This window comes from Podarcis filfolensis (genome assembly GCF_964270895.1).
Source record: "Podarcis filfolensis genome assembly, chromosome: 10".
Classification (NCBI taxonomy): domain Eukaryota; kingdom Metazoa; phylum Chordata; class Lepidosauria; order Squamata; family Lacertidae; genus Podarcis; species Podarcis filfolensis.
Genome location: NC_139612.1, coordinates 30807060 through 30835051, shown reverse-complemented (window position 1 = coordinate 30835051; position 27992 = coordinate 30807060). Strand labels below are relative to the sequence as shown.

Sequence of the window (27992 nt, the reverse complement as noted above, 5' to 3'; positions counted from 1 at the left end):
CATGCTGATTTTAGGCAAACAAACCATGTCAACTGTGCACATTTGCATCTGACATTTACTATTGTGTTCAAAGTAACTGTAGAATCATGTGCAGTTTTGTTTCATTGTAATGACACGTCGGGCACACACTCATCATGACAAAAGAGAGATTATAATTGGGTCGTTTCACTTTATTAAAAGGGTTATTCCACTCTATTTCCCAATGACCATCTTGTCCTCACCAAGATCACCCTGGTAAACTTAAAATGCATTTGAAAACGATGCTTGGTCATGTCTGCTCTACGCCTTTTTGCTACATTTGGATGTTCTGGCAGCAGGGTTGGTTGCTTGTTGTTGTTGTTCCATCCATCAAACACTGGTGGGGTCTTGGTTAGTTCTAGATCAAAGTGATTGCCTGGAGTACATAAAAGAGTATGTTTAGCTCATTGGCAACTTACCCCCACTGTCAGCCGCTGAGTCCTAGCTCTGTAGCTCATCTTTAAAGGCTGCCTTTCCTATGTTACGGCGATATCTATTGTGGTGATAAGGTATTAGGCATGGATTGTGGAATACACGCATTCTAGTTAAATTAAGAAGCTTGTACGTATGGTGGTTCTGAGTTACTATGCCTGAGCCTGATCTGCACCATATGGTGGTTCTGTGGCCATTCGGATGTTGAATTACAACATCTTGGCGACCTGTTGAGCTGTTGTAGGTAATTCAAGCTTGCCTCCCTCAAATCCTTACAGGTCCTGTTTACAGTTTTCTCATAGACATCTGGGTGGCTACTGTGGGACCAGGCTGCTTGACAAGACTGGCCTTTCTTTTTAGCCAGCAGAACTCTTCTTGCGTTGTTTGCAAAGGTGTAACACCCAGCAGAGTCTCCATAATGATTCTCTAGTGATGGGACATTATTAGAACCTCCCACCCAGATCACCTTTAGTAAAGTTCCTGAGACTTTCCTCCCCCGGTAGAGCTTGGGATGCAATGGCCAAGGTCTCCCACTACAAAGTTTGTGTTGCACAGATAATAGCCTTCCTGTTTCTGCGTGCGTACAGAAATTTTGTCCCATTTTAATGTATTCTGGAGGATATTAGTTGCATTTAGTTAGATGAATAGTTCACATGTACTTTATTGTTTCTGAGTAGCCAAGGCAACATCCCAAAAATACAAATAGGGGAGACTAGGGCTACTGGGGCACAGTCCTCCCACTGAAAATGTCAAGCAGTTTTTAATTTCCTCCTCAAAATCACACACTTTCTTTCTTGTCCCACTTCCTTGATTTACAGAGGCATTCCTGTCAATGTTCTCTGCACCATTCGGCCAATCCTAATCCAGAACTATAGCTGTGCCAAAAAAGGCCCCCCTCCTATGCATCTCTAAAATGAAAAAAATGATATGACTGACTGGCCTGCTTGAAATTCACCCCTACTAAGAAGACTCTCACTCCATCTATTATTAGGAGGCCTACCCAACACATCTACTGTAGCAGATATGGGAGGAGTCAGGACTGCTGCAAAAAACAGCCCCAGATGTAGTAGCACCAGACTTCTGCTTGCCCTGGCCTGGGAAAACCTGCTTTTTAGCACTAAATCAGAGCAAACATCAGGGGTTTTCTGTGGATTTATGTTTGCTCCGATTCAGCGCTAATTCAGCACTAATTTCCTGGTGAAATTGGTGGGGCAAATAGAAAACTACTTGGACCCATGTTTTCTAGGCACGGGGCAATTTCCTAAGCAAGTTCCATAAAAGTCCTATTGTTATGAAAGCAGAAGGTTAAAAATGGCAGCTCTGCCACTGCATGCAAAAATCTATGGGTGCAGATAAATGGGAATTCTATTACAATGAAGGAAATGCAAAATGAATTTGAAGAATCAGGAGATTTAAAACAGTGGTCTCTCTCTCCTTCTCTCTCTCTCTCTCACACACACACACACACAGAGAGAGAGAGAGAGAGAGAGAGAGAGAGAGAGAGAGAGAGAGAGAGAGAGAGTTTTAATGCATATTCTTAATGCCCTAATATAATATGTCCTAATAAGAATGTGTGTACGTCTGCTAGAATTTCCATTCTGTTAGAAGTCTATTGTGTTGTGAACAGAGTTGACCTGAATATAAACTCTTGAATATGCCTTGTTATATAAACAGCCCAAAACTGTGTCATTCATCTCAATCCATACCTTCTCCCAACAAAAAAGATTTAATCTGTCTTCTTTCCATTAGAAAGTATTTCAGTCTGGGGCATGACCAGAGAACTAATGGAATTATGAGTTTCTAAGTAACTAAAACCAGCTGAAGCTGTAATGCAAGGCTTTTAAAAATTTTATTTAACCTTCATTAAAGTCTGGCTCAAAATGTAGATCATGTACTTCCAGCCAGCAGTTGAAATGAACAATGTACTAGTCTATATCTTTCTTTCTTTCTTTCTTTCTTTCTTTCTTTCTTTCTTTCTTTCTTTCTTTCTTTCTTTCATCTATCATCTATCATCTATCTATCATCTATCTATCTATCATCTATCTATCTATGACTTTATTAAATTATACAATTTAATAAATATATTTCTGCAGTTTTCTACAACCAAACCTATGCAATTTTGGACAAATAGAAAATAGGTAAAGATTTGGGTAAAGCAGGATGATTAATCAGCAGAGATTGCTTGGTACTAAGCTTTGCCATTGCTACGACAGGGTACTTGATTATAGGGATGTGTTAGGAGGTGCTGTGCTTTACATGTGGAAATGGGGCACAGTTGCAGTGTAATATGGCTAGCCAACATACACTTATAAACCATAATGTAAATACTATCCTACACCTGCAACCAGTAATATGTATTAATATTATTATTGTATTAATACAATAATATGTCTTCACCACTTTTAGGTATTTATTCTTCAGGCAAAGAAGGAGAGGCAAAAACTCGCTGCCTTAATCAGAAATGGTCACAGCTGCCAAGGTTCCTTATATGATGAGGGACGGAGTATTCCATTTTTAAATAATATATCAATTTCCTTTCTTACCAGTTCATACTTGAAGTAGACAACTTCCATATCACTACCCGATTAGGTTTTTGGCCTGACTTTCGGCTTTCAATGCCATGTGTCCTTTTCACTGGTAGGGGATTAATTTGAATGTTGTGTTCCTGAAGTCTTATGGTTTCTGGGTGGAATTCTGATATGTCTTGGGAATTTCCCCAAGGCGTCTAGTGCTCCTGCTAACACCCTGGGAGAATTGGGGAGAGAGAAAGACAGAGGGCATGGCCAAGAGGAAGAGAAGTTTGAACGCAGTGTGTGGAATACTCAGGGCAATTCCACATCACACTTAAATCTTGATGACTGTGGTCCTGTAAAGGTGCCAGCGATCACTTTAACATAAATATATAAGCTCTCTTAATCAGCCTAAAATGCCCAAGGTTCTTTTGATGAAACAGCAGAAGTGGGTTACAACTAAGGGTGGGGGAGAAATTTGGCTTGGTTCACATTTCACTGCAAGCCTTCTTGTCACCCTTCCTGAAATAATACGGCAAGGAAAACTTTCCAAGTTATCCTTTGAAAGTTTCACTTCTTTGAATTTTATGATGCAAGTCTCCCAATCACCACTACGATTTTTTTCCTGTGCAATATTCTTGTATTTCACAACACAATAGTAGCAACAGCTCTATCTAGGGACATCCTACTCCTGGTGAACATCAACATGCAAGCAGGAAATTGGATTATACTGAGTAGCCCTTCTCCCCATGTCCCATATGTAGAATGGAAATACAGTGCAACCTCGGGTTACATATGCTTCAGGTTACATATGTTTCAGGTTACAGACTCCGCTAACCCAGAAATAGTACCTTGGGTTAAGAACTTTGCTTCAGGATGAGAACAGAAATTGTGCTCCGGCAATGCGGCAGCAGCAGGAGGCCCCATTAGCTAAAGTGGTGCTTCAGGCTAAGAACAGTTTCAGGTTAAGAACGGACCTCCTGAACGAATTGAGTACATAACCAGAGGTACCACTGTATTTGAAGGGCGGAGGAATTCTTAATGTGTAGGGGTTCCCACCCATTGTGGAACTCAGATTGTGTGGGAGCCTGCATGTGTGAAGGCTCCCCTCTTCAGACATTCGTATTCTTTGGACAGGCACTCAGCATCATTGTGTTTCCCACTCATGTGTTGGCAGAAACACCCAAATAGGGCTTTGTGTACAACTTCTCCTGGTCGGGTAGAGACACCTATGATACCGCTCCAACTGCCTTTATGAACCAAAAGAAAATACTACCGTAAGAGCTGTTGACATTTGCTACTCACTCAGTGCAATTTCTGCTTGCCCTAGGTAAAGAAACATGTGGCTAATTGCACAGTTGGCTCACATGTATCAGAATTCTTTTTGAGAAATAAAAGGAATGAGTTTAGTGCAACTGGTATAGGAGTTCTGAACAGATCCAGTGAGATTCTAAAATAAAGAACAAGAATTTCCCACTGGGTAATAGTGGAATTTCATGTTTGTTGTTAAGGTGCCACTGTTAGATTTAACATTGAAGGAAGGATTGCTTGCTGAAACCTGGAAACTCATGCTCTGTATTTAACAACAGTTAAACCTGTTCATTAATTATAAAGGCAGTTTCCACAAAAGCTAGGATCATCGGATATTAATGTAGTTCCAGGTAGTGTTTTTGATATATTTCATTTTTTTTAATTCTCTTTAGTTTTGGTTAATAATGCATTCATTAAACACAAATAAAAATCCAATAAAATAACATCAAAGAGTAAAATACATGGAGATAAGCAGAGATAATTGAAGATGTATGACATACATTCCTTAAATTCCAAATTAACTGTACCAGAATCAGAGTAGCTGTGATACATTTCACATTACATTAGTAAATTTCCTCATTGTTTAAACTCTTTTACATGTTACAAGAACAAGAATTTCAAACATTCTTTTCCTGAGAGCAAAGCAAAGATAGTTTTGGTTATGGAATGTAGCTATTAAAAAGAACAGAGACAAATGGTAATGTTATAATAATATTAGAAAATATACAAGAAAGATTTTCAACCTTAAGAGATTTTTTAAAAATATGGCATAGAAGAGTCAAAAAAAATGCCACTTTTTATTATAAAGGACTAATACTTTGATGTCTGAATTACTCAGAATTTTAATAGGGCTGTGAATTCGATAGGATGGATTATGTGTCACAAAAATTATTTCCAGAGACTGAACAAAATAGTGTAAGGTCATTGTTGCAATCCAAAGGACTCATGGGCCATTATGTTTAAACGAGAAACTGCTCATTGTACAAACACACACATTTCTGTTCACAATGACTGACTTTCTAGAATAATAGCTAAATGTATTATTATATTACTGTTGTTTTAACTACCAAAGGTGCCAGTTCTGCTTCATGAAATCAGTTGGAGTTTTACTGTTGGAATTCTCTCAAATAGTGCCATGCAAGTTTTTGTCATGCTACTAACGGACTTTTGCCTTGCTCTTTCAGTTCTGGCATTTAGGTGGTCCTTGAGGGTCTTCCTCTTCACACTTCCCTTTAACTAATGCTTAAAGTAGCTTGTATCTCCACAGCAGAGTCTCAAATTAATCTGTAGAACTGTTCTGGTGTGACTGCTTTTCTGTTGCACCTCATCTGTCCATTTGTATGTCATTTTGTGAGGGCATGGCTACCAAAAGCGGCTTAAAGTACTTTAAACAAAATGAAAAACAAATAACACTATTTGTTTTAAATATCATACAAAATAAGAGGTAGAAATGAAAGATCCCTATCCTATTCATTCTCCAAAGTCTTTAAAATTGGTCATAGTGTCTGTCTGTTAAAAGGCACGATGCTTTTGTATTCCTGCTCATGCATGACGACAACAAAATACGGGATTTCTGAGGGATGTTGTCAACTTGTTGATTTGCATCAGGTCAGCCCTCCCCAAAAGTATGAAACATTCAAAAAACTGAAACTCTTTACTGAAAAAAAGGTGCTGCAGAAAAGGGCAAGAAAATGTTAAGCTGAAGAATAACAAGCAGAACACATAGGCATTTGAATGTAGGACTCAGCTAAATTCAGCTTGCTCTATGTCACAATATCAATGTGATGTGCTACACAGTAATTGTCTGTGACTTTACAATTTTTTAAAATTTGCACTGGGCCCTGTGGGTTTAGCTGACCCAGTTGTTCTTTCTGTAGTATAATCTTTTTGATTCCATGAATATGTGTGTGGCTCATTAAAATGAATTGCATTAAAGTCGTATTTGGGCTATAGCTGAGGTGTGTAATAACTCTGCACTCTGAGCATGGTATAAAAAAAAATGGAGGGCTGAGAAAGCAACCAGATAAGACTTTTTGCTTATTGCTGTGATATGCAGCTTGTGACATTGTAGGGGGCAGAGCCGTCTTTCCCATTGGGCTTAGTGGTGCATTGCGCCAGGGCGCCAGCCTCTCAGGGGCGCCCCAGCAAGTGGGGGAGCTGCGTGGCTTTGCCGGCGGCCTCCCCTTTCCCTGCTCGCCTGCCAGCTTCCCCCTGCCAACCATATGGCTGGCGGGTGTGCAGCTTGCCTCCCAAGCCTCGATGGGAACAGAGGAATCCTCGCAGAAGCCTAGGATGGAAGCTGCACCCCGACAACTATAATGTTCTAAACTTGGTGTGTGTTTTTGTGTGTGTCTGTAACTGTTATTCTCGCGTGGGTGCCCTCATACCCTCCACAGCGTTTCCTGTCCCTTCAGGAGCAGCAGCGCGAGCCCCGCGAACCTGCCCTTCACACCCAGGCCATCCCCTTCCCTGCACGCCCACCAGCTGCACCCTGCCAGCCATATGGCTTGCAGGCGGGCAGCTTCCTTCCCAAGCCTCCGTGGGAGGAGAGCAATCCCCGCAGAGGCTTGGGAAAAGGTCAACAACTCTGGGAAATGGGGAGGTGGGGGTGCTGGAGGGATCTTTGCACCATGGCGCCGGATATGCTTAAGACGGCCCTGGTAGGGGGTCTGTTTGCAGTATACTTTTTACGTGCCATCATTTTTAATTTTTCTACTGTTCAAGATTGCATTCCAGCAAATAAATACCTGCACTGGGTGATGCTTTGCTTTTATTGTTTATATCACGTATCATATAGCATGTCTTAAAGATGTGTGAGTTGTTGGCATCACTGAAGTTTTATTTTATCATACCTTAGTTATGTTGAACTCAGTCAAGTAGATGATAGCCCACTGACATGGAAAGGCACGAACACTTTTTGAAATATGGCAACCCTAACCTGGGGCAGCTGGGAATGCCTTGACTTAAAGTTGGGGGAGTAGTTCGATTTACAGAGAAGCTGTGCAATGTGAAATTCAAACTAAGATTTGCAAATTCAGCACTTTATTCACAGGCTATATAACCTGTGACTAGTTTCTTAATTGTCTCTCCAGATGCAGTGAAAACCTTATTGTTAAAATACATACATCTTGCCTAATGAAAGAATCTAGGTTATTTCAGAGGGTAACACTAATGATAAATCTTGCCTTACACTATATTGAAATGTTCTTCTCAGACTGCAGGGAATATTTTATTCTGTTTCATTAGTAGCTAGTATTGCACCTGTTGGAAGTTGTTTCTCATCTGTAAAGTTTATACCACAATATAGTGTTTTTCTTTAATATAAAACTATCCTGCTGGAATTTACCTACCACAAGATTTCCAAAAGTGCATTTTCTCAGGTCCCAAAGGAATGGAGTAAGGTTTGAGGATGTTTAAGCCTCCTACTTAATCACAAACCTGGCAGAAAATATGTAGGAAGGAATTGTAAAATTGAAAATGGGAGTTAGGAGACGCTGACATCTATTCTATTAAAAATGCATGGAAGCAGATATCTCCACAATACAAAAGTGGTGGGACAAGCTACACACCACCTAGGTATTGTAATGTATATTTAAAATACATGCTTATATATTTAGGTATTATTGTATTGCCTTTACAGGCAAAACGCCCTCTCAGGTTGGTTCACAAGTAGCATAATAGAACAATATGAAATGTATTGCATTTATATCCTTTAGTGGCCATTGAACTCATTTCACGGTAAGTGGACACTGAGGCAAAACAATAGTTGATTTGTCCAAGATCAGGTCACGTGTTATTACTATATTATGTGAATACATGGCAGATAAAATAAGGGTGGAGTTTAATAAATGTGCATCTGATCAAATGAACAATTATTTTCGTTTCAATACCAAGAAAAAGGTAGGGACAAAATTTTGGCCATAGGGCCAGATCAAATAGTGACCAACCCTCTCTGCAGGCCACATTTGACAGATGGGCAGGGCTTCACTGAGAACTCAGGCCCCATTTGCATTATACATTAAAAGCAGATTCATGCAACAGAGCTACAATTCCCAGATTTCCCTGGGGAAAGGTATTGACTATTAAACTACTCTGAGAATTGGCTCTGTGAGGGCAATAGGGGTCTCCTAACAACTCTAACAAACCACAGAGCCTAGGACTTGCCGATCAGAAGGTCGGCGGTTCGAATCCCCGCGACGGGGTGAGCTCCCGTTGCTCGCTCCCTGCTCCTGCCAACCTAACAGTTCGAAAGCACGTTAAAGTGCAAGTAGATAAATAGGTACCGCTCTGGCAGGAAGCTAAACGGCATTTACGTGCGCTGCTCTGGTGCGCTGCTCTGGTTCGCCAGAAGCAGCTTAGTCATGCTGGCCACATGACCCGGAAGCTGTACGTCGGCTCCCTTGGCCAATAAAGCGAGATGAGCGCCACAACCCCAGAGTCGGTCATGACTGGACCTAATGGTCAGGGGTCCCTTTACCTTTTTAACAACTCTTAACAGACTACAGTCCCCTGGATTCTATATGGCAAGCAATTACTGTTTAAAGTAGTATGATACTGTTGCAGATGTATAGTCAGGGCTTTTTTCTGGGAAACTCACAGAAACTCAGTTCCGGCACCTCTCAAGTGGACCATTGTCATTCTAAGACAATGAGTGAGTTCATGGTGAGTTCCAGCACCTCGTTTTCTCGAATAATAGCACTGCAGGTCAGGTTTAGTGGGTTGGATCCAGAATATCAGTTCTGTAAACAGAAGGGCTCCTTACATTTTTGGAAGTGCTTCAAATTCAGCAGAGGCCTCAGACCACCTTATGTTACTGTAAATTTGAGAATATGTCCCCCCCCCAACCACATAAATGCAGAAAATATAAATTAACTTTAAAGTAACTCAGACTCAGATTACTGCGTTGTTAATCAGATTACAGAAAAAATAACATGAGATAAATCTAAGAGCATTCTGAGAATTCTGGTCTGAACTAACTATGTTGAGTTTTGGTGAATAACTGAATGATAATTACAACATAATTCTAAATGGGTTTTTTTATTTAAAAAAACCTGTTATCTAGGTCAGTTAGATTTTATTATTATTTCATGCTTTCTTTTCCAGGAAAATAAAGCATTTGTTTATAAAGCAGTATACACAGAAATGTTTTAAATAAATCTGTGCTTTCGTATACACTGTTTTGCTGTATTTTCAGTTGGCTTTCAAGTGAGACTTGAAAAGGAAAGTAATAGTTTATTATTTCTGCATTTTATTTCAATTCATGATTCCAACCTTGTTCATTAAAGCTGAAGTGAAAATCTGTGTTTGAAGGACCTTTGTTGACAGAGAAACTGGCCTCCAGCACAAAATTCAATAAACATTGATTACCCAGTCTAATGCAGTTTATTGTTGATTTCTTTTCTTTCAAAAAGTAATTTACTCTTGCCAATACATTTTTATGCATGAGGCCATCATCTAGAAATTAATTAACATTTTAGAGTGCAATAACCTAATATGAATGTCAAGTGAAACATCATTTTCTTTGACCAAAACATGGTGGTGAGTTAGCATATGAGGGAAAGTGATCTCTTTTTATAATAAAGTGCTATCATAGCATTTTCAGAATTTCAAAGAGTAAAGTTGACATCTAGTCATTTCTAGTGCTGTAAGTGATAATTTCTGAAATAGATTTTATTTACATGGATTTATTTAATCTTCCCATTGTGAGCGCTTGAGGAATATAAATCTCTGCTCAGCAAACCATATTCGAGCCAGTGTTGCCACCAGAACAGCATGATAACAATTACTTCAATCCTGTGTGAAACAGGGTCAACTTCTTCACAAACATCCATATTTCCTGGGATGATATTACACAGGTGGGCAGCCAGCAGTTCTCTGTGAAAACTAGAAGAAAACTCGGAATATATTTTTTTTCTGAGATTCTAACAATCGAAAAGAACAAAGCCTTGAAACACACTGATAATCAACAAAGCAGTCACGAGGGTCAGAAAATGAAGTTCAGCCACCTGCTCTTCATTTCAAGGCAGCAATAAAAACCACTTATGAAGCATCAAATGCCTTACATTTTTACCATACCATAAGACTAGCATATTTCTAGTTTGATGTGGGTATAGGATGTTCTTGATCCTTATTTTGAAAGGAAAGTGTTCACCATTTCAATGCACACCTTCTGTATTTATTAATATATAATGGAATACACTGTCAGTACCACGGGCTTATATGGGGCTAGGCAGCATTTCATAAGTAGGAAAAAAAGACAGTTCCCAGTAACCAAGCAGCTTACAATGTAATTTTTGACTGAGAAGCAGCAGAAAACAGGGCTGGGCTGCAGTGAGCTCAGAATGCTATTGGTGCCTGAATTTGCCTGGGCTAGTCCTGCCGTTGAGATGGGGGGGTGCAGCCAGCACCAGTGGGCTTTGTTTTAGGTAGAAAAAATATTTGGGGTAGAGCATGTGGATCACATTACATCTCTACTAGTTTTCTGTTCTCACCAAATTACACACTCTTAATAAATTGAACAAGACCACTGTGGGCTGCAAGAATTCCCTGTGATTGGAGCACTTAATCAAGAAACCAGTTTTATTAGCATACACAAGAACAAGCCAAGTTGCTGTGAAAGAAATGTAAAAGCCTTCTTCTTCTTCTTCTTATTCTTTTGCAGTAAAAATTGTGCTAGAATTTATAGCTCTCGTAGCTGCAGAAGATCCATGACTCGACGCAGTAATTCCTTAAGTCTGAAATCAATGTTTTGCCTCTGTTTCTTTTGCAAGGGGGGTGGGGAGGGATTTGGACATTCATTCAGCAGAACTGAAGCTTGAAAGACAGTTGACTGTGTATTTATATATGAGGTTTATCTGGGAGCTAACTCTGGGGTCATCTCTCCCTGTTGGAAGCTGCCTCTATGAGTTGTTATAACAAAAGTGAAGAAGTATCAGTACACTCACTGAAACCTATACCAACGTAAAGTTAAGGGGAACTCAAGCAGCATCCCATATAGATATACCCTCCAACATCTTTCAACAGAAAATTGCTGGCTGGCTCACACAGGAACATGATGCCAAAATACGTGTGAGTCAGCTGGTTGCCTCTCCAGTCACAGCCCCTACCTAGTAGTTGTTCAGAAAATTTTAAACCCCATTAACTGAAAAAGTCGGTTGGTGGGGGTGCCACTCATGTGACAGAATTTGGGGCAGTGTCCTGGCATACAGCTATTTCCTATTCATTTAAAATGTAGCTCAACATGGCAGTATATTGATCAAAAAGCCACAGTTCCATAGCACATCACATGCTGCAGTGTAAAACAAATATTAGAAATTGAAACAGAAGCATTTGCATTATGAGAGGTAAAACTAAGATAGTAAACCTTCTGTCTGAACGCAGCCATAGAAATATACATGCAGCCTGGCTTCTTACTAATGAAATGAGTTTTAAGTTTACAGGCCCTGTTTAATCCAGACAGCTACTACTTGGGAGCCAGTGTGGTGTAGTGGTTAAGAGCGGTAGACTCGTAATCTGGTGAACCGGGTTCGCTTCCCTGCTCCTCCACATGCAGCTGCTGGGTGACCCACACTTCTCTGAAGTCTCTCAGCCTCACTCACCTCACAGAGTGTTTGTTGTGGGGGAGGAAGGGGAAGGAGAATGTCAGCCGCTTTGAGACTCCTTTGGGTAGTGATAAAGCGGGATATCAAATCCAAACTCCTCCTCCTCTTCTTCTACTAATGCCCCATCTGAATGTTTTGTGTGACTGCTTGCATTCTTAAAGCTTCAGGCCCCTGAGCCTTATTTCAGCTTTGCTGTTCTTCAGCCGTAGAAGTATATGCACAAAGGAGGTCTCAAATGCCTATTTTTTTTTGTTTGCATCACATGTTCCATCCCCTAAATGGTGCAGGAACAAGCAGAATTATTTTGATGTCAAGTGTAGAAGTACACGTTTCGCAAGATCTGTCAGCCTTCTCCATCCTGACGCCTTCCGCCTGATGGGAGCTGTAATCTAAAAACCTCTGGAAGGTACCAGGTTTTAAGCTAGGCAGCCATGCCACAGAGCATGTCTTATTCCCTGTACTGGTTAAAGTGAGGAGCTTGGCCCCGTCCGGGTCTGCAGGCCAATGTCCGGATTCTAACATCTTTGTGCTTGATTTTTAGCAGGAATGCTGAGTCAAAACTTAATTTGCTCCTTCTGTTCCAGCCGTAGCTGATATTTCTGACTGAGGTACAAAGGGCATGATCTCCTGATCTCCCTCTGAAACAAAGGAATTTCAAAGAAACATTAAGGGCAGCTGCACATATCCCAGACGAGGCTTTGGGGAGTATGCTTTCTTTTTGTCCTCCTCAGCTTCTGATGGAATAAGGTCTGCTGGGTTTCTCTGCTGCTTTAGCATTAGAATGAATGGGTTTTAAAGGATCTTTGATGCCTCAGCAGTACCTTCTGTTCTCAGCTTCCCAGGACATATTTGAAATTCTGTTGAAAATCTAGGAAACCATTTGTGCGATAAAGTGCCTCATAACCAGTTCTAACTTTTTTCAACAGTACTTTCAGGTTAAATGACTAATGAGATCCATTCAGATTGATCCTGCGTGGGTCATGCCCTAGCCTAGGGAGTGAGAAGTGAGTGACAGAAGAGACATCCCTGTGGTATAAAGGGGGCAGAATTTTCGTCTGTTTGTAGTTCTGCTTTCTGCTGTGTGAAAATGCCTTGATTATTGGACATAGCTTCAGTTGTCTTAAAAAAAAAATCCTATATGAAAATCTTAATTTCCTATATGAAAATTCTCACCTCTCAGTCTGACTTTACCAGATGCCATGATACCCTTCTTGGTAGTTTAAATTCATCAAAATTAGAATATAGAAATGTATTTTGAGATAAAATATGCATTTAACTACTATTTTGAGAGGATTGTTTTGAAATGAAAGATGAATGTGGAAACCGAATATGGACTTGATAAAGATGAGGAATAGATTCATTCATTCCTATCCTCAGCAGCTATAACAATTTTATTATTTGTACTCCACCCATCTGACTGGGTTATACCAGCCACTCTGGGAGGCTTCCAGCAAAATATAAAAACACCATAAAACATAAAACATTAAAAACTTCCCATACAGGACTGCCTTCAGATGTCTTCTAAAAGTCGTATAGTTATTTATCTGTTTGATATCTGATGAGGGACATTCTACAAGGTGGGCACCGCTACTGAGAAGGCCCTCAGCCTGGTTCCTTGTAACTTTACTTCTAGAGCTAGATCTCAGTGTCTGGGCTGAATGATGGGAGTAGGCATGCTTCTTCAGGTATACAGGGCCGAGGATGTTTAGGACTGTAAAGTTCAGCACCAACACTTCAAATACTAGAAACCAATGTAGATCTTTTAGAATCAGTGTTCTATGGTTCCGGCAGCCATTCCCAGAAACCAGTCTAGCTGCCACATTCTGGATTTGTTGTAGTTTCCAAGTCACCTTCAAAGGTAGCCCCATGTAGAGCGCACTGTAGTAGTCCAAGCGGGAAATAACCAGGGCATGTTCCATTTTGGCAAAACTAGGCAAGTAGGTGGAGCTGGTAGACAGCTGCCCTGGACACTGTGCCTCCATGGACAGCTGTGAGTCCAAAATGGCTCCCAAGCTGTGCACCTGGTCCTTTAGGGCAGTTTGTATAAACTGGCAAAGGTGTGCCAAGATACAGTTTTAGAACATGGCCCGTAATACCATGCAAACTAGTGCCTTTGAATGTGTGCAAAATAACCCCCCTAATCAAGCAGCTTCAACCTGTCTCTGAAGAGGTTGGATTAAAGTAACACTTTCAATTTCAAGACAGACTTGAGCTCTGGCATCTAATATTGCACAAACTTAGCCTTGGATTGCTTATCTAATTAAACCTTTACTATGAAGGAAAGTCTTGATCCTACACATGACTGTGGCCTGATGGGAAGTCTTGCATATGACTGTGGCCTGATGGGAAGTCTTGCTCTTAAGCTTCGCTCCTGCACATAATGCTGCACAAACCGTTCTAATACTAAGACATTCACTCACCACCTTAGAATGTTCAGTTCACATTGAGTTCAGGAAAACATTGTACTTTGACCCGTTCTTAATGCATAGTTGATCACATCTACGGAACGTGATTATTATGCTCTTTTAAGTTTCCTATATCAATCATTAGTAATTGTTTTAAGTTCTACTATATTAATCATTGGTTATAATTTAATTAGGAGGTCTTCATGCCTGTCTAGTTCTGTGCTCCCTTTCCCAGTCTTTAATCTATTGGTGATTAATGCCTATATGCAACCTTTGCTTTGTACTTGTGTTAACCAATCAGCAATAAGCACATATGTGGCAATGCTGTAATATTCAATAAAAGAGGCTCCTTGAGACTTGCTCAGGAGATGCCTCCCAGATGACACTCGCTACCTGTCTGTCATTATTTCAAACCAACATTACTAACCTGGTACGCTCTAGATGTTGTGGACTAAAGTTGCCATCAGCTTCAGTCAACCTGGTTGTGCTGGCTGTATCGGATGGGAGCTGTAGTCCAGAACAGCTGGAGGGCTGTTGATGAAGGCTGATGTTATTTTTCTGGCTATTTCCTGATTTGTTGGACGTTCAGTATAAAACACATACAGGTCAATTAGATATATCAGCACTGTGTGAAGCCTTTCGTGTTCCTCACTATCCTCCTTTGATGACGTGGAAAACTCAATAACCTTTATTAAGTAATCTGGAGGTGTACATTAAACCACTAGTTCTACAAGGTGCAAAACTTTCATTTTTATCTGTTGCAAATATTATACCTGGACTACTTCATTATATCCACTGTGCTTAGATGCTAGATTAATTCACACAAATTATATTACATGCACTAAATTGTTAAGCTTAAATAGACTGGGGGTTTTTTCCTCCTTTTTTGAATATCTTAGATTTCCTCTCTGAATATTCCAAATTGCTTTTTAATGGATTTCTTCCTATATGTGCTTTTGTATTGAGAAATTGGCAGGGCACATTGCATGAAATTAAATTTGACTCAGAGTTTGATGGTATGGAAGAAATTGGTGCGGAAATGAAGACAACATTTTGAAAGTCTAATATACAGCCAGCTGGCTGTACTAAAAATGTTGTATTTTCTAGAGAGCTCTTAATGCTTTCACACCAAAACAGAAAGAGGACAAGAGACCACATAAATAAGGCAGCTAAGAAAAATTGTCATTTTTCTAAGTATCCAGTGGCAAAAATTGGGCATGGGAATTAATTTGCTGATAGGAATGCTAGTTCCTTTGAAATGTAACAAGGGTGTTTTAGCAGCTTAATCATTAATCAAATCATTTATACTGAACATGATGTTTCCCCAACATTTTTTTCTTAATTTATGTTCAATGTTGTAATGACAACCACACAAATTGTCATTAATGTCATAATCTGTTTCTTATTTCAAGGGTTTTGAACTTACGTTTCTGAAGACTGTGTAGTACTATGTCCATAGCAGTTGATTTTTGTACACTCTGTCACTGAAAATTATTGTGAGAAGTCAGAGCAGGGTGATAGGCGGCTACTGCTATATCCACTACAAATTAGTTAAGAATATAATCAGAATATAGATCTGATGGCTGGACCTCTGCTTTGCTTCTTCCTCTGTCGTTCAGGCAGCAGCTTTTGGGCTCCATTGAGGGCCAAAGTTGGCAGGTGGGTAGGAAGGGGTTTCAGGACACGCAAAGCCCTGCTGTAACAGAAAGTGAGCAGTAATTGCGCCCACATGGGAACAATTCTTGAGTAAATATTTCTCCTTGGCAGAGGAATCCAACTCATCCACGGAACTCCGAGCCGACCATCTACCTTTGTGGCCCTCCACTGACCCAGACCTGATAATGGACTTGATATTAGATCTGAAAACGGGCAAAGCCCCCGGGCCGGACCTAGTCCCTGCTGAGGCTATTGTTGCGCAACCGAGGTGGTGGGCTGAAATTCTGGCCAAAGTCTTTGATGCAATTAATTCTACGGGGCTTATCCCTAGGTCATGGAAGGAGGCCGTGATCGTGCCAGTCCATAAAAAGGGTCCCCCTGCTGACCCGGAGAACTATCGGAACATCAGCCTTTTGTCTATCATCGGGAAAATTTATGCAAAATTTTTGCTGTCCAAGCTGTCCCATTGGGCAAACGACTCAAATTTGATTGGCCATGAGCAAGCGGGCTTTAGGAACAACTACTCGACCTCTGACCATATGGTAATCATGTATCATCTTGCCAGAAAATATTCTGCCCCGTGTCGGGGGCGCCTATGTGTCGCTTTTATAGACCTAAAGGCTGCCTTCGACAGTATCCCAAGAAATTGCCTATGGAAGAAATTAGAGAGATGGGGCATAGATAGAAGGCTGTTATGGCTTATAACCCAATTACACCATGGGTCGTCGGCTAGAGTGAGACTCACACCGGCGGGAAACCTATCCAACGAGGTCCCAATAAATAGAGGTGTGTGCCAAGGCTGCATTTTGGCCCCACTCCTCTTCAACCTGTTTATTAGCGATATGAAGCTCTTTCTGAACGAGTCTCAAGCCAACATTCATGCCCCCCGCCTAGCTGATTTTCGCTGCCCTTTGCTCCTATATGCCGACGATGCAGCGATCCTTTCCTACTCTAGAGTTGGTTTATGCAGGACTTCCGGGTTGGCGCCATCGCCGAATGGCGGACTCCCTCCGAGCTCCGGAGGGAGCCGGCTCGGCAGGGGCTGGGTTTTACCGCACCGGCGATGCGGGGACCCTTAGAAACCACGGCCACGGGGGCCGTGGACTTGGAGACTCGGCTAGCACCGCTAGCGCCCTCCCGACTCGTGAAGGAGCCTTTTTAAAGGCTACGGATCGGGTGCCGGGGAGAAGCGTGGTGCTTTGAGTCCTCTGCCATCCCTGCCGAGCGAAGCCGCATGCCATCCGGCGGAGAGCGCTGACTTCTTCCATTGAGAATTTGGACTTTTAACAACAACCCGTGAGTAAATTGGAAATCGGGTTTAAAAGAAGAAAAATTTTTTGGATTTGAGACGAGCGGGGGGGATCTAAAAAGGAAGTCAGTCCCCCTCCCTATTGTAGACATTTTAAAACAAGGATTGGGAAGCCAAGGCCCAAAAAGAACGGTATCTTTGCTAAAATCAAGAATTCCATGATGGGAAAGTACAAGAATTGTGCTGGAGGAAGAATTGAAGGAGAAGGAAAATGCACCCCCCTCCCTGGGAACCGGGGCGATTGAGGAGTGAGCCTGGTGAAAAGAGCCGGTGATTTTGACAGCTGTCAAAGTAGCTGTCAAAGTCGGAATTTTAAAGAGGATTTTATTACAAGGACCTTGCTGGTCAAATTTGTTACAACTTGATATAATTTGTTAAGACTTGAATACAAAATGGCGAAAATACGGAGAACAATCGGATTTTTGGAAACAAAGTTACAACAACCCCCCTAGAGGAGCTTCGGGACATTACAAAGATGGGCGTAAGCCGGGAAAAATACAACACTTCGGAATTTCACAGAACTGGTTATCTCCTGGGAAAGCTGCAAAACTGAAACTGAATCTCGTCTACAGGGTGTTTAGACTAAAAGGAGACAACAGAATACTTTACTGAAGAAGGAAGGGACTGAACGCAAGTTTTTGTTCCTGAATAACAACAACCCATGTAGAGTTACTAAACTTCTGAATAAGAAAGTTTTAGCAGCGGAACAAGAGGAAGCTGGACTATAACCTTGAAAGAACAATGGGGGGAATTTTATAATTTGACATTTTTAAAGATTTAGGAATTAATTTTTAAAAAGTAATCCTAAAAATGGGAAATAATTCTGCAAGGAGTTGGGGGAAAAATGGGATTGATGGACTTAAGACTTCCAGGCTGGAAACATAGATTGGAGGATAAGGGAAATTAAACCGGGGAAGGGGAGGGAGAATTAGAATCCAAAGGCTTGCAACTATTTTCTGAATTGGTTTTCTTTTTTCTAATATATTTCTTATTTTTTTATACTTTTATTCTGTGTGCTTTTACTTTAATGGGAAAAAAGGGGGACATTGTGGAAAGAAAAGGGGGCGGGCTATGGGGAGAGATCTTTTGCTTTTTTTTTATCAAGGGTGTTGCATAAGGTTTGTATAAATTTAAATTTGAACAATGGGGTATATAAATTGTGCTTTAAATCAGAAACAGAACTTGTGGAAACAACAATATGAAAGGGGAATACGGTAGGGGTGGGGGAAGGGGGGAGTCCCAGAAAGTGGATGTTTGAAAATAAGGTTCTGAATGTATCTTCATAATTTCTTTTCTTCTCTTTCTGTATTTTGGAAACTTCAATAAATATTATTTAAAAAAAAAAAAAAAAAAAAATAGAGTTGGTTTATGCAGAGCTCTAAAGATTTTTGCGGCTTATTGCAAACTTAACCATCTGACAATTAATCATGGGAAATCTAAAGTCCTGGTCTTTTCCAGGTCTCGGAAAACTTACAGCTGGAAGTTAGATGGAGTCCAATTAGAACAGGTTTTCAAATTTAAATACCTGGGAGTCTTTTTTCATTACAATCTAAGCTGGAAGCCACAGATACAGTATTTACTAAACAAAGGGAAAACAATACTTTATACTCTACTCCAATTTCTTGCGGCCGACGGAGCCTCTCACATCCCTTCTGCATTGAAGGTATACCACGCAAAAGTGGTTTCCACCCTCTGTTATGCTGCCCCGCTCTGGGCCCCAGGGTCCAATTTAACATCACTGGGGACATTGCAGAATCAGTTTCTCCGTCGCCTTCTGAAACTCCCCACGTGTGTGAGCAACGCAGCCATACGTCTGGAGTTAAGGATTGCATCATTGGAGACTGTCATCTGGAAGCGAGTCTTTGGCTATTGGCTGTCCAGCTGGCATAGGCTTCCCGACCATTACCTTTTTCAGTGCCTCTGGCGGGACGTCTTTGTCAATCCGTGGGTAGGAAAAATCCATGCCAAACTTCTGAGCATCGGAATTTCCCCAGCGGACTCCTTAAAGATGAACTTACGCTCAGCCAAAAGCCTTATTGAGCAAAGATTAGCGGACATTGAAAATCAACACAACCTCGCCAGGGGTGGGGGTGTCTGCTCCCCCAGGTATCACGGAATAACCCCACCACTTGGCCTTCCATCATACATGTCATCTCTTTCATCAGTACCACACCGACGTGCATTTATTCGTGCAAGGTTCAATGTCTTTCCATCAAACCTGCTGAACCACAGATTTTCCAAGGGTTTGGTGTCTCCGCTATGCGTGTGTGACGGGGAAACTGTTGAATCTCTTTCACATATAATGTTCAACTGTCCCCTACATAGCATAGCCAGGGCTAAATTCCTGGGTCCTGCTTTACTGCGCTTGGTTGGCAGGCCTGTTGAGTCACACGCCGCACTGCTTTTGCAGGATACAGATCCTTCTGTAACTCTGCAGGTGGCGAGATTTCTGAATGCGGTTATCTCACACTCAAAAACCACCAAAAAACAACAACAACATCAAAACTAATTGGACTGTTATGATGAGAGTGCATGTCGGAGTTCGTCTTCAGTTTTCCTTTTCTGTGATCCGTCCCTTGGAGCTCTCCTGGCCCCAAGCTGTCACTTGGCTCTGTTCAATGACCCACCCTTGCATCGTGGTGTTCACCTTCTGTTGTCGGATATATCTGTTTTTATGTCCCTGTGTTTTTATGTTTGTACATATTTTATGGGCTAATAGCCGTAAATAAATAAATAAATAAAAACCTTTTAATGAGGGTGAAAGAGGAGAACGCAAAATATGGTTTGAAGCTCAACATCAAAAAAACAAAGATCATGGCCACTGGTCCCATCACCTCCTGGCAAATAGAAGGGGAAGAAATGGAGGCAGTGAGAGATTTTACTTTCTTGGGCTCCATGATCACTGCAGATGGTGACAGCAGCCGCGAAATTAAAAGATGCCTGCTTCTTGGGAGAAAAGCAATGACAAACCTAGACAGCATCTTAAAAGCAGAGACATCACCTTGCCAACAAAGGTCCGTATAGTAAAAGCTATGGTTTTCCCAGTAGTGATGTATGGAAGTGAAAGCTGGACCATAAAGAAGGCTGATCGCTGAAGAATTGATGCTTTTGAATTATGGTGCTGGAGGAGACTCTTGAGAGTCCCATGGACTGCAAGAAGATCAAACGTATCCATTCTTAAGGAAATCAGCCCTGAGTGCTCACTGGAAGGACAGATCCTGAAGCTGAGACTCCAATACTTTGGCTGCCTCATGAGAAGAGAAGACTCCCTGGAAAAGACCCTGATGTTGGGAAAGATGGAGGGCACAAGGAGAAGGGGACGCCAGAGGACGAGATGGTTTGGAAGAGGGGGTCTCTCTTCTGCAGCCTAAAAATGTGAGATTCTTTGCCCTTGTAGATGCTTTGGGAAGAGGGTTTCCTCAATTTTAGGAAAAGGATAACAGGAGCTCTGACCACCTCATGACAATACTTTAAATAGTTGAAAATGCAGAAGGAGAGAACGTGCAGGGAAGAGTTACTGTAACTACAAAAGGGAGCAGTTTTCACCAGCAGGCTACAATGAAAATTCTCCCTGTATAACTTCGCGATTGTAATCTGTAGTGGCAGCAGATCCCAGTCTTCTCAGGCCTGCGTATCGCCCTGCCCTGCCACTTTTAGAAGTGTTGAAAGCTGGATAGTAGCAAGGGAAAATGTTAAGGAAGATGTATTCAGGAATTAAGCTAAAAATGCAGAACAACAGTGCTTTTCAGAACAGTTTAAAACATGGGATTACAAAGGGGCACAGCCAAATAATGCTAATATATTTTGAGACCACAATGCATTGGGAATAGCATTCACCTCAAGTGCTTGATAGACATTATATTCATAGCTGTTTGTGTAACATTTTATTTGTAGCAGGTTGTGTAGCATTCTAATGGCAGTCAGTGAAAAACTAAGCATTTCTTAAGCCAACCACGTTGTAGTTGCATCATGACGGACTGTTTGTGGTCATTTCTAAAACAAACGATATATATATATATATGCACAATATTTGTATGTGCAGTTAAAGAAAGGAACCGGGGGGAACGGCTGTGGGAGAAGCGATTAGGTACACATGAAATGCTTCCCTTAATTTAAATATTGGAAATGGCTTAGAGAAATCAACCCAGATGGATCCTACTACAGTAACAAGACTTATTTTCTGTAGCCTTTGGAAAGGATTTTGGGCTCTGAATACATAGCAGCTGCCAAAGCCTCAATTTGTCCATGCCTGGAAGAGTTGAATCTCTGCTTCCACAGCCCCTTTCCTGCCTTCAGCAACAATGACTGCCTGCAATTGTCATACCTGACCTATTTTCCAGTAATTTCCCCAAAGGTAACAAACATCTTGCCCAACATCTTTGCCTATGGAAGAAACAACTACACAGATCAGACCTCTTTTTTAAGGACAAGTATGTATAGGCCAGTGCACATGTGCACACACCAATTATATTGGGTCAGAGAATTCAAAATTCTTAATAGCCTTCTCTTTCTCTGCGTGTTTAGAATGATTTATTTTAAAATCACACCATGATATTGGGTGATTCTATTAACACATGAACTAAAATACTTTAAATAGTCATCTTTCTTGAAAGAGCAGAACGTTATGCTTATCATCAATTTATTTCCTTTTAAAATTTATATTTCCATCCAATTTTCAGAAAAAATCAATGTGACTTTCAACCCCAAACACAACACCAGTAACACAATATATTGTTACAGGCCACCCCAATCTCTGAGTGGCAAAAGATTTCAGGGTTCTTGGTGCTTAACCAGGATTTGTGTTTTCTCTGGAAGTGAGGCACAGTGGAGACTATGGTGTCTTCATAATATATGGTTTTATTTACACATATATGCAACCTTGAGTCTATAGTGGAGGAATTTCCAGCACTCACATCTCAAGAGGGACTTGTTTCCTACAGAAGCACAGCATTGGATTCAAAGGTTGCCAAACAGCAAACTCTGTGTCTCTTTTCCAGTTTATCCCAGCTAGCCCACCAGAACTTCTGCCAGGTCCACTTCTCCCCAGTTTTTCAAACCCCTTGCAAGATGCCACAATTTTCCTTCAGCCTATATCAGGGACAGCCAACTTAGAAGAGACTGCAATCTACGCACACAATTATAAACTGGTAATGATCTACCCATTTGGGGAACTCCCATTCATAGAGGGGTTCAGGTACTTTTTCAGGGAATCAGGGCGAAGGAATAAATAAAAAAAGTCGCTTGCCAAGCGATCACCAATGAAACAGTCAGCCTCACAATGAGAGCTCCGTATTCCGCTATAGCGATCTAGAGGGCGGGGCAAGGGGAGGGGCCGGGTGGAGGAGCCAGCGATTGACCGCGATCTACCAAAACCTCCCAGGCATCAACCAGTAGATCATGATTGACCTGTTGGACATCCCTGGCCTATATCACCAAAGCTGAAAGCATAAACCAGTGGTGTCCAAACTTTTTTCAAAGAGGGCCAGATTTGATAAAGTGAAGGGCCGTGGGGGCCGACCAAAGGGCCAACCAAAGTTGCTGAGTTTTTTTTTAGGATTGAAGTTGTTGAGGTTTTTTTTACCTAGGGAAATAAACTGGCACAGAGGCCAGATTGAACCGACTGGCAGCCCAGATTAGGCCCCCGAAATGGACTTTGGACATGCCTGGCTTAAGCACTTTCTTTCCCTGCACACACAGCTGGAAGAGGAGCCTTTCTTCCCCTCCTTGCCTGGCAGCCTTGCCCCCCCCCCCCATCGTTTCCTTGATAGCCTATCGCTGGCCCATGTCCCCTGCTAACAGCTCGTCTTAGTGGTTATGGCAAGTTGGCCTGGGTTGTTAGCATAACTAAATCCAGGGAGTTTTCAACTTTTGGCACAATTTAAGAAAACTTTGATTAATTCTTACTTTTCCTAAATCCAAGAGTTATGGGGTTTGCCCCACCACCCACAATATCATGATCTCCCTTCAGATCATGAAAGCCAAAATCCAAAACAGCTATCAGAACACCTCACTTGGCAGGGCATTCCACACATGGAAGCCACAAAATAAAATGTCCTAGCCCTCTTCACCACCAGATGTGATTCATGGGGTTGAGGGATCTAGAACAAAACATCATCTGAGGATTGCAACATGCAGGGAAGAACATACAGAAGAATGCATTCAAATAACATATTACAAACAGCAGTTTGAAAACAGCAACAGCCCAGAAACGCTGAAAGCCCAACACTAATTGCTGTAAATCGTCATCTGCATCCCACAGTCAATTAGCTCAGGGTTACTATAGGCACTGACAGAAGAAATGAACCTTTCACCATAATGTTCTAATAGTGCAGCTGTAATTTTGCAGTTGTTTGAATATCCTTGATGGTTAACTCAACCTTTCTATTTATGAAATTTTGAAGTAGATTCCTGTCCTAGTGAAGTACTTCTGAAAGCAAAGGGATTTGTTAATTGGCTGGCAGTAATTGCTTGGAGAGGAAAGTAGTATTTGAAGAGTTTGAAAGAGTACTTAGAGTAGCTAGATTGACTGGTTTGGTTTGGTTACTAGTTAAGAACTGAGAATGTAGTTTGAGTTGTAATTTGGAGCCAAGATTTTCAAGGATCAAGAGAGAAATTGTTCAGTAAATGTACACCATTGCTATTGAAATTTAATAGTTTAATTTCAAAGTGTTGGACTAATGGGAATGAAGTGCCAAACACTTCCACATTTGAAAGCTACCACCATAAAAAGGTTTATTTGTAGTTCTGTAGGGAAAAGAGGCAATCCAGAGCAAACTAAGTGAAGCCATCAATAGGATAAATGTGGGGGGCCTCCCAGCTAATGGGGTGGTGCTTGAAAACAACTTTGGCAAAATACCAACATTTGATTTTCATTTTAACCTGAAAAAGGATCTTCTGAAAACATAGTAAAGTAATACACACAAATGCACATAACTGTATTCAGTGCTGAGAGCAAAGTTCTTAATGTGCTGAACTCAAAGGACTGGGATTATGTAGTTTCTTATCTAAGAAAAGTAAATGAACTTCTTGATCAATACATATATAATTAACTCAGAGATGGTGCTAGACTGGAAAATTATCTACGTCGCACCTAGGCATAAGGAAGCAATTGAAAATAACTATAATCCTGCTGGTTTAATGCAATTGTATGTTATTGAAATCTGATCATTAAAGCTATAAAAGTCAAATCCAATGTAGTCTGAGTTCAGCAAAAGTAGTTCAGCCCAATATAATGTAATTGTTTGAGATCATGACCAGGGGTCAACAAAAGACCATGTTCTTTCTGTGATTGTGGTTTTTGTTATTGTTATGGGGGGGGGGGAGATCCTATATATATTTGCATGACAAGAGACTCAAAAGGTTCTACTTTATTTTCGGTTTCAAAAGGAAGACCCAAGCATTCCACAATATAATTACTTCAGATACACATTAAAATCATCACGTGACAAAGATCCAGAGTGGATTTTTTATATAAAAAAAAAATCTGCATCAAGCACCAGTTATATAGAATAAAGATGGAAGGAACACACATAGTGTCAAAATCTATTTCCAAGAAGAGAATAATTGCTGTGCCAAAGATCAGAAATTAAATTTTTCTTTGTGCCTTGCCAGCTACAGATCTCTTGTATTCTCTGCCTTCCCAGGTGACATATTCTTTCAATGGGTTGTTCTGGCCATTACCATCCCATTTACAACAATCTGTGGTGAATTGTGTCTTATGAAGACAGCTGTTGTAGTGGAAATGACCTCTGCCCGAGTTACACAAAGGTCACCATTACAGTGGTACCTCGGGTTAAGTACTTAATTCGTTTGTGAGGTCTGTACTTAACCTGAAACTGTTCTTAACCTGAAGCACCACTTTAGCTAATGGGGCCTCCTGCTGCTGCCGCGCTGCCGGAGCACGATTTCTGTTCTCAACCTGAAGCAAAGTTCTTAACTTGAAGCACTATTTCTGGGTTAGCAGAGTCTGTAACCTGAAGCGTATGTAACCCGAGGTACCTGCAAGTGTTATGAATAAAGCACCAGAACCATAAGACTTGCTTATCCAACACCCAATTTACAATGCTTTGTGCATGGCAGGAAGCACTGAAGGGTGTGCACTTTTGAAGCTTATTCTTGGAGATGCCCATGTCCTTGCTTCACACAAGAATACACTGGAAGCACAAAAAGGAGATATATGAAGCACATGTTTTTCCAGCGCATAGTATAATAATGTGCTGTGCTGCTGTGGAAAGGGAATGTGAAGCAGCATGGGCTGGAGCCTTATGAGTATATGCACAGCCTTTGCAAATTCAGTGTATACAACAAGTAGGCTCCTGCAACAGAATGTTTTTTTGTTTTATTTAAAATTATATCTTACTCTACTTCTCTATGAAGATCAGAACAGTGTTCACTAAAAATAGTAAAATTAAACGAGCAGTAGCAAACAAATAGCCATATAAACAAGCAATAGCAAACAAAAAAACTTGCAGCACCAGGCTATCTTATTAAAAAATAAAGCTTTAGCTGCCTATCTAACTGCCAGAAAAGAAAGAGGCAGCTGAATCTCCCAGGGGAAGGAGTTCTAGAGGCAGTGGTCTACTTGTACAATGTCACCTAATGAATACCTTCCTGAAGCAGTAGTAAGAAGGGCTTCTGTGGAAGATCTCAGTTCTTGGGAGGGATTATATAAAGGTGTTACAGGTCAAAATCGGCACTTTGAATTGAGCTTGGAAGTAACTAGGCAGCTAATGCAGTGGTTACAAAAGTGAATCTGTATTATGTACTATTCCTGTAACTGAAGTTTCCAAATGAACTTATAAGGCAGCCCCATGTAGAGTGTGTTAACACTAATCGGTACAAGTGTACCCCCAAAATTCCAGACATCCTCTCCTAGAGGATTTAAGTAAATGTTTAAAAGCATGATTCTAAGGCACATCATAATGTAATGTCAGAAGTAACTCCTCAGATTTGAATGCTTTTAGTTATTGGCCGTTGAATGGAGTTTGTCATTATTATTGTTTTTTAATGAAGATGGATGCGTTCTTAATAAGTGCTTCTTGCAAGGTATGTGGGGAAGGCTGCTTCTGTTTCTGGAATTATACTTCCCTTTATAATTTTGATTTAAGAGCGCAAAAAATGTGTTTTCTGGTTTTTTCCATCTCCAGTGATCATCTGCCTCTTCATCTTAGCATAATGACTAGTTTGACGAAGCACTATTCAGAGACAGTGCCTTTGGAGCCGACCAGCACATTTCTTGTTTAGGCGATGCAAAGTGCTTGCTACGCTGCTTTATAATTTATGCCGCTTGAATAGAAAGAGGAAACTTTTAAGCAAGTTTTATGGGGAAGAAGTAGAACAAACCCTTTGATACTGTGCGAGTGCAATGCACACTTAGCAGATGGCTGTGTCATTTATGAATTGTGTATAATTATTATCCTGTTTTCTGTGGTGCTTACATTTTTGGCTCATGTTGAGGAGCTTCATTTGTACACATCATCATTATCTCTTGTGACATGTGCTTTAGTGACATTAATCTGTGTTTTATTCCTGAAGCACTAATAGTGGGGTTGTCCTCATTGGCTTTCTTATGCTGTCATGCTTCCTGGAGTTGTATTCATCTTTTCAGAGAGGCTTATCATGTAGTGCCAAATTCCTCCCAAAATAACATCTAGCAGTCATGTTGTGAAGAACTTACTTTTCTTCTCCTCCCTTCTTCCTAATGTGTGCTGTGATATGGTCAAATTATACTTCATCAGATTTCTTGAATAGTGTTGAAATTATTACTCCAAACCAGAGCAAAACAGGGCGTCTAGTGTGCATATATGTAGCACACCTCTGAGTAAGTATTTTTTAATATATATAATGCACAGTGATAGCTTTATATCAGGGGTGGGAAACTTCAAGCCTGGGGGCTGTGTGGAGCCCTCCAGGCCTTCCTGTCTGGTGCCTGGAACTCTCCCTAGGCTATGCCCCCCTCCCCACCCCACTCACTGCCTCTGTTCCATGGCTTCCTTAAATGCTTGGCACACAATGCTTCCCCAAACTGTAATGATATTTATTGTTTGCCTGATGGAAATGTGTGTGTGCATAGAAGTGCATGGCTGGAATGCAGCCTAATGTACAAAAGTGGGAATCACATCTGTTGTGTGTGTGTGTGTGTGTGTGTGTGTGTGTGTGTGTATCCCCACTGTATATATTTCCCTGTCTTGTCAAATTCAGTTACTAAAAACATGTATATCAATTAAGCTACACAGATCTGATTGAGTGTCCATTATTGCACTCACTGTTTGATAGACTTCTCTGCAAACGCAAGGTGCAGTCAGATTCCATCCCCAGTCAGTGGATCAGAACGTGAACTTCCACACTTAGATCTGCCAACTAGGCTCTGCCTCACTTCCATGGGAATAGAGGGCAGCTCATGAGGGGCTGCAACAGCTAGCCGTCTGGAGAAGGGTAAGCGGCTATTATTGCACTCACAAAGGTTATTCTGGCCAATGACATAACCATAACGTCATGCAATGATGTTATTCCCAGTCCTTTAGTATGTACCCAAACTACGGTAGATTATGTGTCATGCAGGAACATTCAGCAGGGCTCAGTGGATTCAGCTGATGTTATCTAGAAGTCCCTGGAAGCAATGACAGAACATGAGAGACTGCCCAAAGGAAGTTCAGAAGAAGCAATAGGAAACAGCTACAGGAGTGGCCATACCCCGGGAAAGCTGGAAGTGTCTTATCAGTGGCCAATGGCAATCAAATGCAAGAGGAAT

General features: G+C 41.1%; 1 protein-coding gene and 1 long non-coding RNA gene across 22 annotated transcripts in view; one reads left to right on the top strand and one right to left on the bottom strand.

The window, feature by feature from the left end:
* The window catches only part of GRIP1 (glutamate receptor interacting protein 1), a 342494-nt gene that overhangs the window by 118935 nt on the left and 195567 nt on the right, over nt 1-27992 (top strand). The window lies entirely within an intron of this gene.
* LOC310744013 lies at nt 150-27807 on the bottom strand. 4 transcript variants are annotated; one of them, XR_014539341.1, is made up of 3 exons: nt 27508-27807; nt 23554-23669; nt 150-394 (listed from the first exon to the last, which is right to left on the bottom strand). It is a non-coding gene; the product is annotated as an uncharacterized lncRNA (long non-coding RNA). The 4 variants fall into 4 exon arrangements; XR_014539342.1 differs by lacking the exon at nt 23554-23669 and adding an exon at nt 3032-3175; XR_014539343.1 differs by lacking the exon at nt 27508-27807 and adding an exon at nt 24846-25013.